Here is a 17,807-nt window from a genome sequence, read left to right as displayed (position 1 = left end):
CAACAAGAACAACGAGAACAACAAGAACAACAAGAACAACAAGAACAACAAGAACAACAAGAACAACAAGAACAACCGGAACAACAAGAACAACAAGAACAACTAGAACAACAAGAACAACAGGAACAACAAGAGCAACAAGAACTACCAGAACAACAAGAACAACAAGAACAACAAGAACAACAAGGACAACAACAACAACAACAACAACAACAACAACAACAAGATCAACATGACCAGCAAGAACAACAAGAACAACAAGAACAACAAGAACAAGAACAGCAAGATCAACAACAACAACAACAACAGCAACAAGAGCAACAACAACAACAACAGCAACAAGAGCAACAAAAGCAACAAGAGCAACAAGAACGACAAGAACAACAAGAACAACAAGATCAACAAGAGCAACAAGAGCAGCAAGAACAACAACAACGGCAAGGACAACAACAACAACAACAACAACAAGAACAGAAAGAACAACAAGGACAACAAGAACAAGAACTGCAAGAGCAACAACAACAAGAACCACATGAACAACAACAACAAGAACAACAAGAACAACAACAACAACAGGAACAACAAGAACCACAACGACAAGAACAACAACAACAAGAACAACAAAAACAAGAACAACAAGAACAACAACAAGAACAACAAGAGCAACAAGAACAACAAGAGCAACAAGAGCAACAAGAACAACAAGATCAACAAGAACAACAAGAACAACAAGAACAACAAGGACAACAACAACAAGAACAACAAGGACAACAACAACAACAACAAGGACAACTAGAACAACAACAAGAAGAACAACAAGAACAACATGAACAGCAAAAACAACAAGAACAACAAGAACAACAAGAACAACAAGAACAACAAGAACAACAAGAACAACAAGAACAACAAGAACAACAAGAACAACAAGAACAACAAGAACAACAAGAACAACAAGAACAACAAGAACAACAAGAACAACAAGAACAACAAGAACAACAAGAACAACAAGAACAACAAGAACAACAAGAACAACAAGAACAACAAGAACAACAAGGACAACAACAACAATAACAACAACAAGAACAACAAGAACAAGAAGAACAAGAAGAACAAGAAGAACAAGAAGAACAAGAAGAACAAGAAGAACAACAAGAGCAACAAGAACATCTAGAACAACAAGAACAACAAGAACAACCGGAACAACAAGAACAACAAGAACGAGAACAACAAGAACAACAACAACAACAAGAACAACAAGGACAACATCAACAACAACAACAAGGACAACAAGAACAACAAGAACAACAAGAACAACAAGATCAACAAGAACAACAAGAACAACAAGAACAACAAGAACAACAAGAACAACAAGAACAACAAGATCAACAAGAACAACAAGAACAACAAGAACAACAAGAACAACAAGAACAACAAGAACAACAAGAACAACAAGAACAACAAGAACAACAAGAGCAACAAGAACAACAAGAACAACAAGAACAACAAGAACAACAAGATCAACAAGAACAACAAGAACAACAAGAACAACAAGAACAACAAGAACAACAAGAACAACAAGAACAACAAGGACAACAACAACAAGAACAACAAGGACAACAACAACAACAACAAGGACAACTAGAACAACAACAAGAAGAGCAACAAGAACAACATGAACAGCAAAAACAACAAGAACAACAAGAACAACAAGAACAACAAGAACAACAAGAACAACAAGAACAACAAGAACAACAAGAACAACAAGAACAACAAGAACAACAAGAGCAACAAGAACAACAAGAACAACAAGAACAACAAGAACAACAAGAACAACAAGAACAACAAGAACAACAAGGACAACAACAACAATAACAACAACAAGAACAACAAGAACAAGAAGAACAAGAAGAACAACAAGAACAACAAGAGCAACAAGAACAACAAGAACAACAAGAACAACAAGAACAACAAGAACAACAAGAACAACAAGAACAACAAGAACAAGAACAACAAGAACAACAACAAGAACAACAACAACAACAACAACAACAAGAACAACAAAAACAACAAGAACAACAAGAACAACAAGAACAACAAGAACAACAAGAACAACAAGAACAACAAGAACAACAAGAACAACCAGAACAACAAGAACAACAAGAACAACAAGAACAACAAGGGCAACAACAACAAGAACAACAAGGACAACAACAACAACAACAAGGACAACTAGAACAACAACAAGAAGAACAACAAGAACAACATGAACAGCAAAAACAACAAGAACAACAAGAACAACAAGAACAACAAGAACAACAAGAACAACAAGAACAACCAGAACAACAAGAACAACAAGAACAACAAGAACAACAAGAACAACAAGAACAACAAGAACAACAAGAGCAACAAGAACAACAAGAACAACAAGAACAACAAGAACAACAAGATCAACAAGAACAACAAGAACAACAAGAACAACAAGAACAACAAGGGCAACAACAACAAGAACAACAAGGACAACAACAACAACAACAAGGACAACTAGAACAACAACAAGAAGAACAACAAGAACAACATGAACAGCAAAAACAACAAGAACAACAAGAACAACAAGAACAACAAGAACAACAAGAACAACAAGAACAACAAGAACAACAAGAACAACAAGAACAACAAGAACAACAAGAACAACAAGAACAACAAGAACAACAAGAACAACAAGAACAACAAGAACAACAAGAACAACAAGAACAACAAGAACAACAAGAACAACAAGAACAACAAGAACAACAAGAACAACAAGAACAACAAGAACAACAAGGACAACAACAACAATAACAACAACAAGAACAACAAGAACAAGAAGAACAAGAAGAACAACAAGAACAACAAGAGCAACAAGAACAACAAGAACAACAAGAACAACAAGAACAACAAGAAAACCAAGAACAACAAGAACAACAAGAACAACAAGAAAAACAAGAACAACAAGCCCAACAAGAGCAAAAAGAGCAACAAGAGCAACAAGAGCAACAAGTGCAACAAGAGCAACAAGATCAACAAGATCAACAAGAGCAACAAGAGCAACAAGAGCAACAAGAACAACAAGAACAACAAGAACAACAAGAACAACAAGAACAACGAGAACAACGAGAACAACGAGAACAACGAGAACAACGAGAACAACGAGAACAACGAGAACAACGAGAACAACGAGAACAACGAGAACAACAAGAACAGCAAGAACAACAAGAACAGCAAGAACAACAAGATCAACAAGAACAACAACAAGAACAACAAGAGCAACAAGATCAACAAAAACAAATAGAACAACAAGAAGAACAAGGCCAACAAGAACAAGAAGAACAACAAGAACAACAAGAACAACAAGAACAACAAGAACAACAAGAACAACAAGAACAGCAAGAACAACAAGAACAGCAAGAACAACAAGATCAACAAGCACAACAACAAGAACAACAAGAGCAACAAGATCAACAAAAACAAATAGAACAACAAGAAGAACAAGGCCAACAAGAACAAGAAGAACAACAAGAACAACGAGAACAACAAGAACAACAAGAACAACAAGAACAACAAGAACAACAAGAACAACAAGAACAACAAGAACAACAAGAACAACGAGAACAACGAGAACAACGAGAACAACGAGAACAACGAGAACAACGAGAACAACGAGAACAACGAGAACAACGAGAACAACGAGAACAACGAGAACAACGAGAACAACGAGAACAACAACGAGAACAACGAGATCATCAAGAACATCAAGAACAACAAGAACAACAAGAACAACAAGAACAACAAGAACAACAAGAACAGCAAGAACAACAAGAACAACAAGAACAACAAGAACAACAAGAACAGCAAGAACAACAACAACAACAACAACAACAACAAGAACAACAATTACAACAAGAACAACGAGAACAACGAGAACAACGAGAACAACGAGAACAACGAGAACAACGAGAACAACGAGAACAACGAGAACAACGAGAACAACGAGAACAACGAGAACAACAAGAACAACAACGAGAACAACGAGAACAACGAGAACAACGAGAACAACAAGAACAACGAGAACAACAAGAACAACAAGAACAACAAGAACAACAAGAACAACAAGAACAACCGGAACAACAAGAACAACAAGAACAACTAGATCAACAAGAACAACAGGAACAACAAGAGCAACAAGAACTACCAGAACAACAAGAACAACAAGAACAACAAGAACAACAAGGACAACAACAACAACAACAACAACAACAACAACAACAACAAGATCAACATGACCAGCAAGAACAACAAGAACAACAAGAACAACAAGAACAAGAACAGCAAGATCAACAACAACAACAACAACAGCAACCAGAGCAACAACAACAACAACAGCAACAAGAGCAACAAAAGCAACAAGAGCAACAAGAACGACAAGAACAACAAGAACAACAAGATCAACAAGAGCAACAAGAGCAGCAAGAACAACAACAACGGCAAGGACAACAACAACAACAACAACAACAAGAACAGAAAGAACAACAAGGACAACAAGAACAAGAACTGCAAGAGCAACAACAACAAGAACCACATGAACAACAACAACAAGAACAACAAGAACAACAACAACAACAGGAACAACAAGAACCACAACGACAAGAACAACAACAACAAGAACAACAAAAACAAGAACAACAAGAACAACAACAAGAACAACAAGAGCAACAAGAACAACAAGAGCAACAAGAGCAACAAGAACAACAAGAACAACAAGGACAACAACAACAAGAACAACAAGGACAACAACAACAACAACAAGGACAACTAGAACAACAACAAGAAGAACAACAAGAACAACATGAACAGCAAAAACAACAAGAACAACAAGAACAACAAGAACAACAAGAACAACAAGAACAACAAGAACAACAAGAACAACAAGATCAACAAGAACAACAAGAACAACAAGAACAACAAGAACAACAAGAACAACAAGAACAACAAGAACAACAAGAACAACAAGAACAACAAGAACAACAAGAACAACAAGAACAACAAGAACAACAAGAACAACAAGAACAACAAGGACAACAACAACAATAACAACAACAAGAACAACAAGAACAAGAAGAACAAGAAGAACAAGAAGAACAAGAAGAACAAGAAGAACAAGAAGAACAAGAAGAACAACAAGAGCAACAAGAACATCTAGAACAACAAGAACAACAAGAACAACCGGAACAACAAGAACAACAAGAACGAGAACAACAAGAACAACAACAACAACAAGAACAACAAGGACAACATCAACAACAACAACAAGGACAACAAGAACAACAAGAACAACAAGAACAACAAGATCAACAAGAACAACAAGAACAACAAGAACAACAAGAACAACAAGAACAACAAGAACAACAAGATCAACAAGAACAACAAGAACAACAAGAACAACAAGAACAACAAGAACAACAAGAACAACAAGAACAACAAGAACAACAAGAACAACAAGAACAACAAGAGCAACAAGAACAACAAGAACAACAAGAACAACAAGAACAACAAGATCAACAAGAACAACAAGAACAACAAGAACAACAAGAACAACAAGAACAACAAGGACAACAAGAACAACAAGAGCAACAAGAACAACAAGAACAACAAGAACAACAAGAACAACAAGAACAACAAGAACAACAAGAACAACAAGGACAACAACAACAATAACAACAACAAGAACAACAAGAACAAGAAGAACAAGAAGAACAACAAGAACAACAAGAGCAACAAGAACAACAAGAACAACAAGAACAACAAGAACAACAAGAACAACAAGAACAACAAGAACAACCAGAACAACAAGAACAACAAGAACAAGAACAACAAGAACAACAACAAGAACAACAACAACAACAACAACAACAAGAACAACAAAAACAACAAGAACAACAAGAACAACAAGAACAACAAGAACAACAAGAACAACAAGAACAACAAGAACAACAAGAACAACAAGAACAACCAGAAAAACAAGAACAACAAGAACAACAAGAACAACAAGGGCAACAACAACAAGAACAACAAGGACAACAACAACAACAACAAGGACAACTAGAACAACAACAAGAAGAACAACAAGAACAACATGAACAGCAAAAACAACAAGAACAACAAGAACAACAAGAACAACAAGAACAACAAGAACAACAAGAACAACAAGAACAACCAGAACAACAAGAACAACAAGAACAACAAGAACAACAAGAACAACAAGAACAACAAGAACAACAAGAGCAACAAGAACAACAAGAACAACAAGAACAACAAGAACAACAAGATCAACAAGAACAACAAGAACAACAAGAACAACAAGAACAACAAGGGCAACAACAACAAGAACAACAAGGACAACAACAACAACAACAAGGACAACTAGAACAACAACAAGAAGAACAACAAGAACAACATGAACAGCAAAAACAACAAGAACAACAAGAACAACAAGAACAACAAGAACAACAAGAACAACAAGAACAACAAGAACAACAAGAACAACAAGAACAACAAGAACAACAAGAACAACAAGAACAACAAGAACAACAAGAACAACAAGGACAACAACAACAATAACAACAACAAGAACAACAAGAACAAGAAGAACAAGAAGAACAACAAGAACAACAAGAGCAACAAGAACAACAAGAACAACAAGAACAACAAGAACAACAAGAACAACAAGAACAACAAGAACAACAAGAACAACAAGAACAACAAGAACAACAAGAACAACAAGAGCAACAAGAACAACAAGAACAACAAGAACAACAAGAACAACAAGAACAACAAGAACAACAAGAACAACAAGAACAACAAGAACAACAAGAACAACAAGAACAACAAGAACAACAAGAACAACAAGATCAACAAGAACAACAAGAACAACAAGAACAACAAGAACGACAAGAACAACAAGAACAACATGAACAACAAGTACAACAAGAACAACAAGAACAACAAGAACATCAAGAAGAACAACAAGAACAACAAGAACAACAAGAAGAACAACAAGAACAACAAGAACAAGAAGAACAACAAGAACAACAAGAAGAACAACAAGAACAACAAGAACAAGAAGGTACAACAAGAAGAACAACAAGAACAACAACAAGAACAACAACAACAACAACTAGAACAAGAAGAACAACAAGAACACCAAGAACACCAAGAACAACAAGAACAACAAGAACAACGAGAACAACCAGAACAACAAGAACAACAAGAACAACAAGAACAACGAGAACAACGAGAACAACGAGAACAACCAGAACAACAAGAACAACAAGAACAGCAAGAACAACAAGAACTACAACAACAACAAGGACAACAACAACAACTACAGCAAGAACAACAAGAACAACAACAACAACAAGAACAACAAGAACAACAAGATCAACAAAAACCACAAGAACAACAAGAACAACAAGAACAACAAGAACAACAAGAACAACAAGAACAACAAGAACAACAAGAACAACAAGAACTACAACAACAACAACTACAACAAGAACAGCAAGAACAACAAGAACAACAAGAACAACAAGAACAACAAGAACAACAAGAACAACAAGAAGAATAACAAGAACAAGAAGAACAACAAGAAGAACAACAAGAACAACAACAACAACAACTAGAGCAAGAAGAATAACAAGAACAAGAAGAACAACAAGAAGAACAACAAGAACAACAACAACAACAACTAGAGCAAGAAGAACAACAAGAACACCAAGAACAACAAGAACAACAGGAACAACAAGTACACCAAGATCAACAAGATCAACAAGAACAACAAGAACAACAAGATCAACAAAAACAACAAGATCAACAAGAGCAACAAGAACAACAAGGACAACAAGAACAACAAGAACAACAAGAACAACCAGAACAACAAGAACAACAAGAACAACAAGAACAACAAGAACAACAAGAACTACAACAACAACAAGGACATCAACAACAACTACAACAAGTACAGCAAGAACAACAACAACAACAACAAGAACAACAAGAACAACAATTACAACAAGAACAACGAGAACAACGAGAACAACGAGAACAACGATAACAACGAGAACAACGAGAACAACGAGAACAACGAGAACAACGAGAACAACGAGAACAACGAGAACAACGAGAACAACGGGAACAACGAGAACAACGAGAACAACGAGAACAACAAGAACAACAAGAACAACAAGAACAACAAGAACAACAAGAACAACAAGAACAACAAGAACAACAAGAACAACAAGATCAACAAGAACAACAAGAACAACAAGAACAACAAGAACGACAAGAACAACAAGAACAACATGAACAACAAGTACAACAAGAACAACAAGAACAACAAGAACATCAAGAAGAACAACAAGAACAACAAGAACAACAAGAAGAACAACAAGAACAACAAGAACAAGAAGAACAACAAGAACAACAAGAAGAACAACAAGAACAACAAGAACAAGAAGGTACAACAAGAAGAACAACAAGAACAACAACAAGAACAACAACAACAACAACTAGAACAAGAAGAACAACAAGAACACCAAGAACACCAAGAACAACAAGAACAACAAGAACAACGAGAACAACGAGAACAACGAGAACAACGAGAACAACGAGAACAACGAGAACAACCAGAACAACAAGAACAACAAGAACAACAAGAACAACAAGAACAACGAGAACAACGAGAACAACCAGAACAACAAGAACAACAAGAACAGCAAGAACAACAAGAACTACAACAACAACAAGGACAACAACAACAACTACAGCAAGAACAGCAAGAACAACAACAACAACAAGAACAACAAGAACAACAAGATCAACAAAAACCACAAGAACAACAAGAACAACAAGAACAACAAGGACAACAAGAACAACAAGAACAACAAGAACAACAAGAACAACAAGAACTACAACAACAACAACTACAACAAGAACAGCAAGAACAACAAGAACAACAAGAACAACAAGAACAACAAGAACAACAAGAACAACAAGAACAACAAGAACAACAAGAACAACAAGAACAACAAGAACAACAAGAACAACAAGAACAACAAGAACAACAAGAAGAACAACAAGAACAAGAAGAACAACAAGAAGAACAACAAGAACAACAACAAGAACAACAACAACAACAACTAGAGCAAGAAGAACAACAAGAACACCAAGAACAACAAGAACAACAGGAACAACAAGTACACCAAGATCAACAAGATCAACAAGAACAACAAGAACAACAAGATCAACAAAAACAACAAGATCAACAAGAGCAACAAGAACAACAAGGACAACAAGAACAACAAGAACAACAAGAACAACCAGAACAACAAGAACAACAAGAACAACAAGAACAACAAGAACAACAAGAACTACAACAACAACAAGGACATCAACAACAACTACAACAAGTACAGCAAGAACAACAACAACAACAACAAGAACAACAAGAACAACAATTACAACAAGAACAACGAGAACAACGAGAACAACGAGAACAACGATAACAACGAGAACAACGAGAACAACGAGAACAACGAGAACAACGAGAACAACGAGAACAACGAGAACAACGAGAACAACGGGAACAACGAGAACAACGAGAACAACGAGAACAACGAGAACAACAAGAACAACAACGAGAACAACGAGAACAACAAGAACAACAAGAACAACAAGAACAACAAGAACAACAAGAACAACAAGAACAACAAGAACAACAAGAACAACAAGAACAACCGGAACAACAAGAACAACAAGAACAACTAGAACAACAAGAACAACAGGAACAACAAGAACAACAAGATCAACATGACCAGCAAGAACAACAAGAACAACAAGAACAATAAGAACAACAAGAACAACAAGAACAACAAGAACAACAAGAACAACAAGGACAAGAACAACAACTACAACAAGAACAGCAAGAACAACAACAACAACAAGAACAACAACAACAACAAGAACAACAACAAGAACAACAAGAACAACAAGAGCAACAAGAACAACAAGAGCAACAAGAACAACAAGATCAACAAATACAACAAGAACAACAAGAACAACAAGAACAACAAGAACTACAACAACAACAACAAGGACAACAAGAACAACAACAACAACAACAAGAACAACTAGAACAACAACAACAAGAACAACAAGAACAACAAGAACAACAAGAATAACAAGAACAACAAGAACAACAAGGACAACAACAACAACAACCACAAGAACAACAAGAACAACAAGAACAACAAGAACAACAAGAACAACAAGAACAACAAGAACAACAAGAACAACGAGAACAACAAGAACAACAAGAACAACAAGAACAACAAGAACAACAAGAACAACAAGATCAACAAGAACAACAAGAACAACAAGAACAACAAGAACAACAAGAACAACAAGAACAACAAGAACAACAAGAACAACAAGATCAACAAGAACAACAAGAACAACAAGAACAACAAGAACGACAAGAACAACAAGAACAACATGAACAACAAGTACAACAAGAACAACAAGAACAACAAGAACATCAAGAAGAACAACAAGAACAACAAGAACAACAAGAAGAACAACAAGAACAACAAGAACAAGAAGAACAACAAGAACAACAAGAAGAACAACAAGAACAACAAGAACAAGAAGGTACAACAAGAAGAACAACAAGAACAACAACAAGAACAACAACAACAACAACTAGAACAACAAGAACACCAAGAACACCAAGAACAACAAGAACAACAAGAACAACGAGAACAACGAGAACAACGAGAACAACGAGAACAACGAGAACAACGAGAACAACGAGAACAACCAGAACAACAAGAACAACAAGAACAACAAGAACAACAAGAACAACGAGAACAACGAGAACAACCAGAACAACAAGAACAACAAGAACAGCAAGAACAACAAGAACTACAACAACAACAAGGACAACAACAACAACTACAGCAAGAACAGCAAGAACAACAACAACAACAAGAACAACAAGAACAACAAGATCAACAAAAACCACAAGAACAACAAGAACAACAAGAACAACAAGGACAACAAGAACAACAAGAACAACAAGAACAACAAGAACAACAAGAACTACAACAACAACAACTACAACAAGAACAGCAAGAACAACAAGAACAACAAGAACAACAAGAACAACAAGAACAACAAGAACAACAAGAACAACAAGAACAACAAGAACAACAAGAACAACAAGAACAACAAGAACAACAAGAACAACAAGAACAACAAGAAGAACAACAAGAACAAGAAGAACAACAAGAAGAACAACAAGAACAACAACAAGAACAACAACAACAACAACGAGAGCAAGAAGAACAACAAGAACACCAAGAACAACAAGAACAACAGGAACAACAAGTACACCAAGATCAACAAGATCAACAAGAACAACAAGAACAACAAGATCAACAAAAACAACAAGATCAACAAGAGCAACAAGAACAACAAGGACAACAAGAACAACAAGAACAACAAGAACAACCAGAACAACAAGAACAACAAGAACAACAAGAACAACAAGAACAACAAGAACTACAACAACAACAAGGACATCAACAACAACTACAACAAGTACAGCAAGAACAACAACAACAACAACAAGAACAACAAGAACAACAATTACAACAAGAACAACGAGAACAACGAGAACAACGAGAACAACGATAACAACGAGAACAACGAGAACAACGAGAACAACGAGAACAACGAGAACAACGAGAACAACGAGAACAACGAGAACAACGAGAACAACGAGAACAACGGGAACAACGAGAACAACGAGAACAACGAGAACAACGAGAACAACAAGAACAACAACGAGAACAACGAGAACAACAAGAACAACAAGAACAACAAGAACAACAAGAACAACAAGAACAACAAGAACAACAAGAACAACAAGAACAACAAGAACAACCGGAACAACAAGAACAACAAGAACAACTAGAACAACAAGAACAACAGGAACAACAAGAACAACAAGATCAACATGACCAGCAAGAACAACAAGAACAACAAGAACAATAAGAACAACAAGAACAACAAGAACAACAAGAACAACAAGAACAACAAGGACAAGAACAACAACTACAACAAGAACAGCAAGAACAACAACAACAACAAGAACAACAACAACAACAAGAACAACAACAAGAACAACAAGAACAACAAGAGCAACAAGAACAACAAGAACAACAAGAACAACAAGATCAACAAATACAACAAGAACAACAAGAACAACAAGAACAACAAGAACTACAACAACAACAACAAGGACAACAAGAACAACAACAACAACAACAAGAACAACTAGAACAACAACAACAAGAACAACAAGAACAACAACAACAACAACAAGAACAACTAGAACAACAACAACAAGAACAACAAGAACAACAAGAACAACAAGAATAACAAGAACAACAAGAACAACAAGGACAACAACAACAACAACCACAAGAACAACAAGAACAACAAGAACAACAAGAACAACAAGAACAACAAGAACAACAAGAACAACAAGAACAACAAGAACAACAAGAACAACAAGAGCAACAAGAACAACAAGAACAACAATGAGAACAGGAACAACAAGAACAACAAGAACAACAATGAGAACAGGAACAACAAGAACAACAAGAACAACAAGAGCAACAAGAACAACAAGAACAACAAGAACAGCAAGAACAACAAGAACAGCAAGAACAACAAGAACAATAAGAACAACAAGAACAACAAGCACAACAACAACAAGAACAACAACAAGAACAGCAAGTGCAACAACAACAACAACAAGATCAACAACAACAACAAGAACAACAAGAACAACAAGCCCAACAAGAAGAACAAGAACAACAAGAACAACAAGAACAACAACAACAACAAGAACAAGTAGAACAACAACAACAAGAGCAACAAGAACAACAAGAACAAGAACAGCAAGAATAACAACAACAACAAGAACAACAAGAACAACAAGAACAACAAGAACAACAAGAACAACAAGGACAACAACAACAACAACAATAACAACATGAACAGCAAGAACAGCATGAACAGCAAGAAAAACAAGAACAAGAACAGCAAGAACAACAACAAGAACAAGAACAACAAGAACAAGGACAACAACAACAACAAGAACAACAAGAACAACACGAACAACAACAACAAGAACAACAAGAACAACAAGAACAACAAGAACAACAAGAACAACAAGAACAACAAGAAAAACAAGAACAACAAGCCCAACAAGAACAACAAGAACAACAAGAACAACAAGAACAACAAGAACAACAAGAACAACAAGAACAACGAGAACAACGAGAACAACGAGAACAACGAGAGCAAAAAGAGCAACAAGAGCAACAAGAGCAACAAGTGCAACAAGAGCAACAAGATCAACAAGAGCAACAAGAGCAACAAGAGCAACAAGAACAACAAGAACAACAAGAACAACAAGAACAACGAGAACAACGAGAACAACGAGAACAACGAGAACAACGAGAACAACAAGAACAACAACGAGAACAACGAGAACAACAAGAACAACAAGAACAACAAGAACAACCGGAACAACAAGAACAACAAGAACAACTAGAACAACAAGAACAACAGGAACAACAAGAACAACAAGATCAACATGACCAGCAAGAACAACAAGAACAACAAGAACAATAAGAACAACAAGAACAACAAGAACAACAAGAACAACAAGGACAAGAACAACAACTACAACAAGAACAGCAAGAACAACAACAACAACAAGAACAACAACAACAACAAGAACAACAACAAGAACAACAAGAACAACAAGAGCAACAAGAACAACAAGAACAACAAGAACAACAAGATCAACAAATACAACAAGAACAACAAGAACAACAAGAACAACAAGAACAACAAGAACTACAACAACAACAACAAGGACAACAAGAACAACAACAACAACAACAAGAACAACTAGAACAACAACAACAAGAACAACAAGAACAACAAGAACAACAAGAACAACAAGAACAACAAGAACAACAAGAACAACAAGAACAACAAGAACAACAAGATCAACAAGAACAACAAGAACAACAAGAACAACAAGAACGACAAGAACAACAAGAACAACATGAACAACAAGTACAACAAGAACAACAAGAACAACAAGAACATCAAGAAGAACAACAAGAACAACAAGAACAACAAGAAGAACAACAAGAACAACAAGAACAAGAAGAACAACAAGAACAACAAGAAGAACAACAAGAACAACAAGAACAAGAAGGTACAACAAGAAGAACAACAAGAACAACAACAAGAACAACAACAACAACAACTAGAACAAGAAGAACAACAAGAACACCAAGAACACCAAGAACAACAAGAACAACAAGAACAACGAGAACAACCAGAACAACAAGAACAACAAGAACAACAAGAACAACGAGAACAACGAGAACAACGAGAACAACCAGAACAACAAGAACAACAAGAACAGCAAGAACAACAAGAACTACAACAACAACAAGGACAACAACAACAACTACAGCAAGAACAACAAGAACAACAACAACAACAAGAACAACAAGAACAACAAGATCAACAAAAACCACAAGAACAACAAGAACAACAAGAACAACAAGGACAACAAGAACAACAAGAACAACAAGAACAACAAGAACAACAAGAACTACAACAACAACAACTACAACAAGAACAGCAAGAACAACAAGAACAACAAGAACAACAAGAACAACAAGAACAACAAGAACAACAAGAACAACAAGAACAACAAGAACAACAAGAACAACAAGAACAACAAGAACAACAAGAAGAATAACAAGAACAAGAAGAACAACAAGAAGAACAACAAGAACAACAACAACAACAACTAGAGCAAGAAGAACAACAAGAACACCAAGAACAACAAGAACAACAGGAACAACAAGTACACCAAGATCAACAAGATCAACAAGAACAACAAGAACAACAAGATCAACAAAAACAACAAGATCAACAAGAGCAACAAGAACAACAAGGACAACAAGAACAACAAGAACAACAAGAACAACCAGAACAACAAGAACAACAAGAACAACAAGAACAACAAGAACAACAAGAACTACAACAACAACAAGGACATCAACAACAACTACAACAAGTACAGCAAGAACAACAACAACAACAACAAGAACAACAAGAACAACAATTACAACAAGAACAACGAGAACAACGAGAACAACGAGAACAACGATAACAACGAGAACAACGAGAACAACGAGAACAACGAGAACAACGAGAACAACGAGAACAACGAGAACAACGAGAACAACGAGAACAACGGGAACAACGAGAACAACGAGAACAACGAGAACAACGAGAACAACAAGAACAACAACGAGAACAACGAGAACAACAAGAACAACAAGAACAACAAGAACAACAAGAACAACAAGAACAACAAGAACAACAAGAACAACAAGAACAACCGGAACAACAAGAACAACAAGAACAACTAGAACAACAAGAACAACAGGAACAACAAGAACAACAAGATCAACATGACCAGCAAGAGCAACAAGAACAACAAGAACAATAAGAACAACAAGAACAACAAGAACAACAAGAACAACAAGGACAAGAACAACAACTACAACAAGAACAGCAAGAACAACAACAACAACAAGAACAACAACAACAACAAGAACAACAACAAGAACAACAAGAACAACAAGAGCAACAAGAACAACAAGAACAACAAGAACAACAAGAACAGCAAGAACAACAAGAACAGCAAGAACAACAAGAACAACAAGAACAACAAGAACAACAAGCACAACAACAACAAGAACAACAACAAGAACAGCAAGTGCAACAACAACAACAACAAGATCAACAACAACAACAAGAACAACAAGAACAACAAGCCCAACAAGAAGAACAAGAACATCAAGAACAACAAGAACAACAACAACGAGAAGAACAAGTAGAACAACAACAACAAGAGCAACAAGAACAACAAGAACAAGAACAGCAAGAATAACAACAACAACAAGAACAACAAGAACAACAAGAACAACAAGAACAACAAGAACAACAAGGACAACAACAACAACAACAATAACAACATGAACAGCAAGAACAGCATGAACAGCAAGAAAAACAAGAACAAGAACAGCAAGAACAACAACAACAACAAGAACAACAAGAACAAGGACAACAACAACAACAAGAACAACAAGAACAACACGAACAACAACAACAAGAACAACAAGAACAACAAGAACAACAAGAACAACAAGAACAACAAGAACAACAAGAACAACAAGAACAACAAGAACAACAAGAACAACAAGAACAACAAGAACAACAAGAACAACAAGAACAACAAGAACAACAAGAGCAACAAGAACAACAAGAACAACAATGAGAACAGGAACAACAAGAACAACAAGAACAACAAGAGCAACAAGAACAACAAGAACAACAAGAACAGCAAGAACAACAAGAACAGCAAGAACAACAAGAACAACAAGAACAACAAGAACAACAAGCACAACAACAACAAGAACAACAACAAGAACAGCAAGTGCAACAACAACAACAACAAGATCAACAACAACAACAAGAACAACAAGAACAACAAGCCCAACAAGAAGAACAAGAACAACAAGAACAACAAGAACAACAACAACAACAAGAACAAGTAGAACAACAACAACAAGAGCAACAAGAACAACAAGAACAAGAACAGCAAGAATAACAACAACAACAAGAACAACAAGAACAACAAGAACAACAAGAACAACAAGGACAACAACAACAACAACAATAACAACATGAACAGCAAGAACAGCATGAACAGCAAGAAAAACAAGAACAAGAACAGCAAGAACAACAACAACAACAAGAACAACAAGAACAAGGACAACAACAACAACAAGAACAACAAGAACAACACGAACAACAACAACAAGAACAACAAGAACAACAAGAACAACAAGAACAACAAGAACAACAAGAACAACAAGAACAACAAGAAAAACAAGAACAACAAGCCCAACAAGAACAACAAGAACAACAAGAACAACAAGAACAACAAGAACAACGAGAACAACGAGAACAACGAGAACAACGAGAACAACGAGAACAACGAGAGCAAAAAGAGCAACAAGAGCAACAAGAGCAACAAGTGCAACAAGAGCAACAAGATCAACAAGAGCAACATGAGCAACAAGAGCAACAAGAACAACAAGAACAACAAGAACAACAAGAACAACGAGAACAACGAGAACAACGAGAACAACGAGAACAACGAGAACAACGAGAACAACGAGAACAACGAGAACAACGAGAACAACGAGAACAACAAGAACAGCAAGAACAACAAGAACAGCAAGAACAACAAGATCAACAAGAACAACAACAAGAACAACAAGAGCAACAAGATCAACAAAAACAAATAGAACAACAAGAAGAACAAGGCCAACAAGAACAAGAAGAACAACAAGAACAACAAGAACAACAAGGACAACAAGAACAACGAGAACAACAAGAACAACAAGAACAACAAGAACATCAAGAACAACAAGAACAACAAGAACAACAAGAACAACAAGAACAACAAGAACAACGAGAACAACAAGAACAACAAGAACAACAAGAACAACAAGAACAACAAGAACAACAAGATCAAC

This window comes from Megalopta genalis, chromosome 8 (genome assembly GCF_051020955.1).
Source record: "Megalopta genalis isolate 19385.01 chromosome 8, iyMegGena1_principal, whole genome shotgun sequence".
In the NCBI taxonomy this organism is placed as follows: Eukaryota; Metazoa; Arthropoda; class Insecta; order Hymenoptera; family Halictidae; genus Megalopta; species Megalopta genalis.
Note: the sequence above shows the minus strand (reverse complement) of the source record.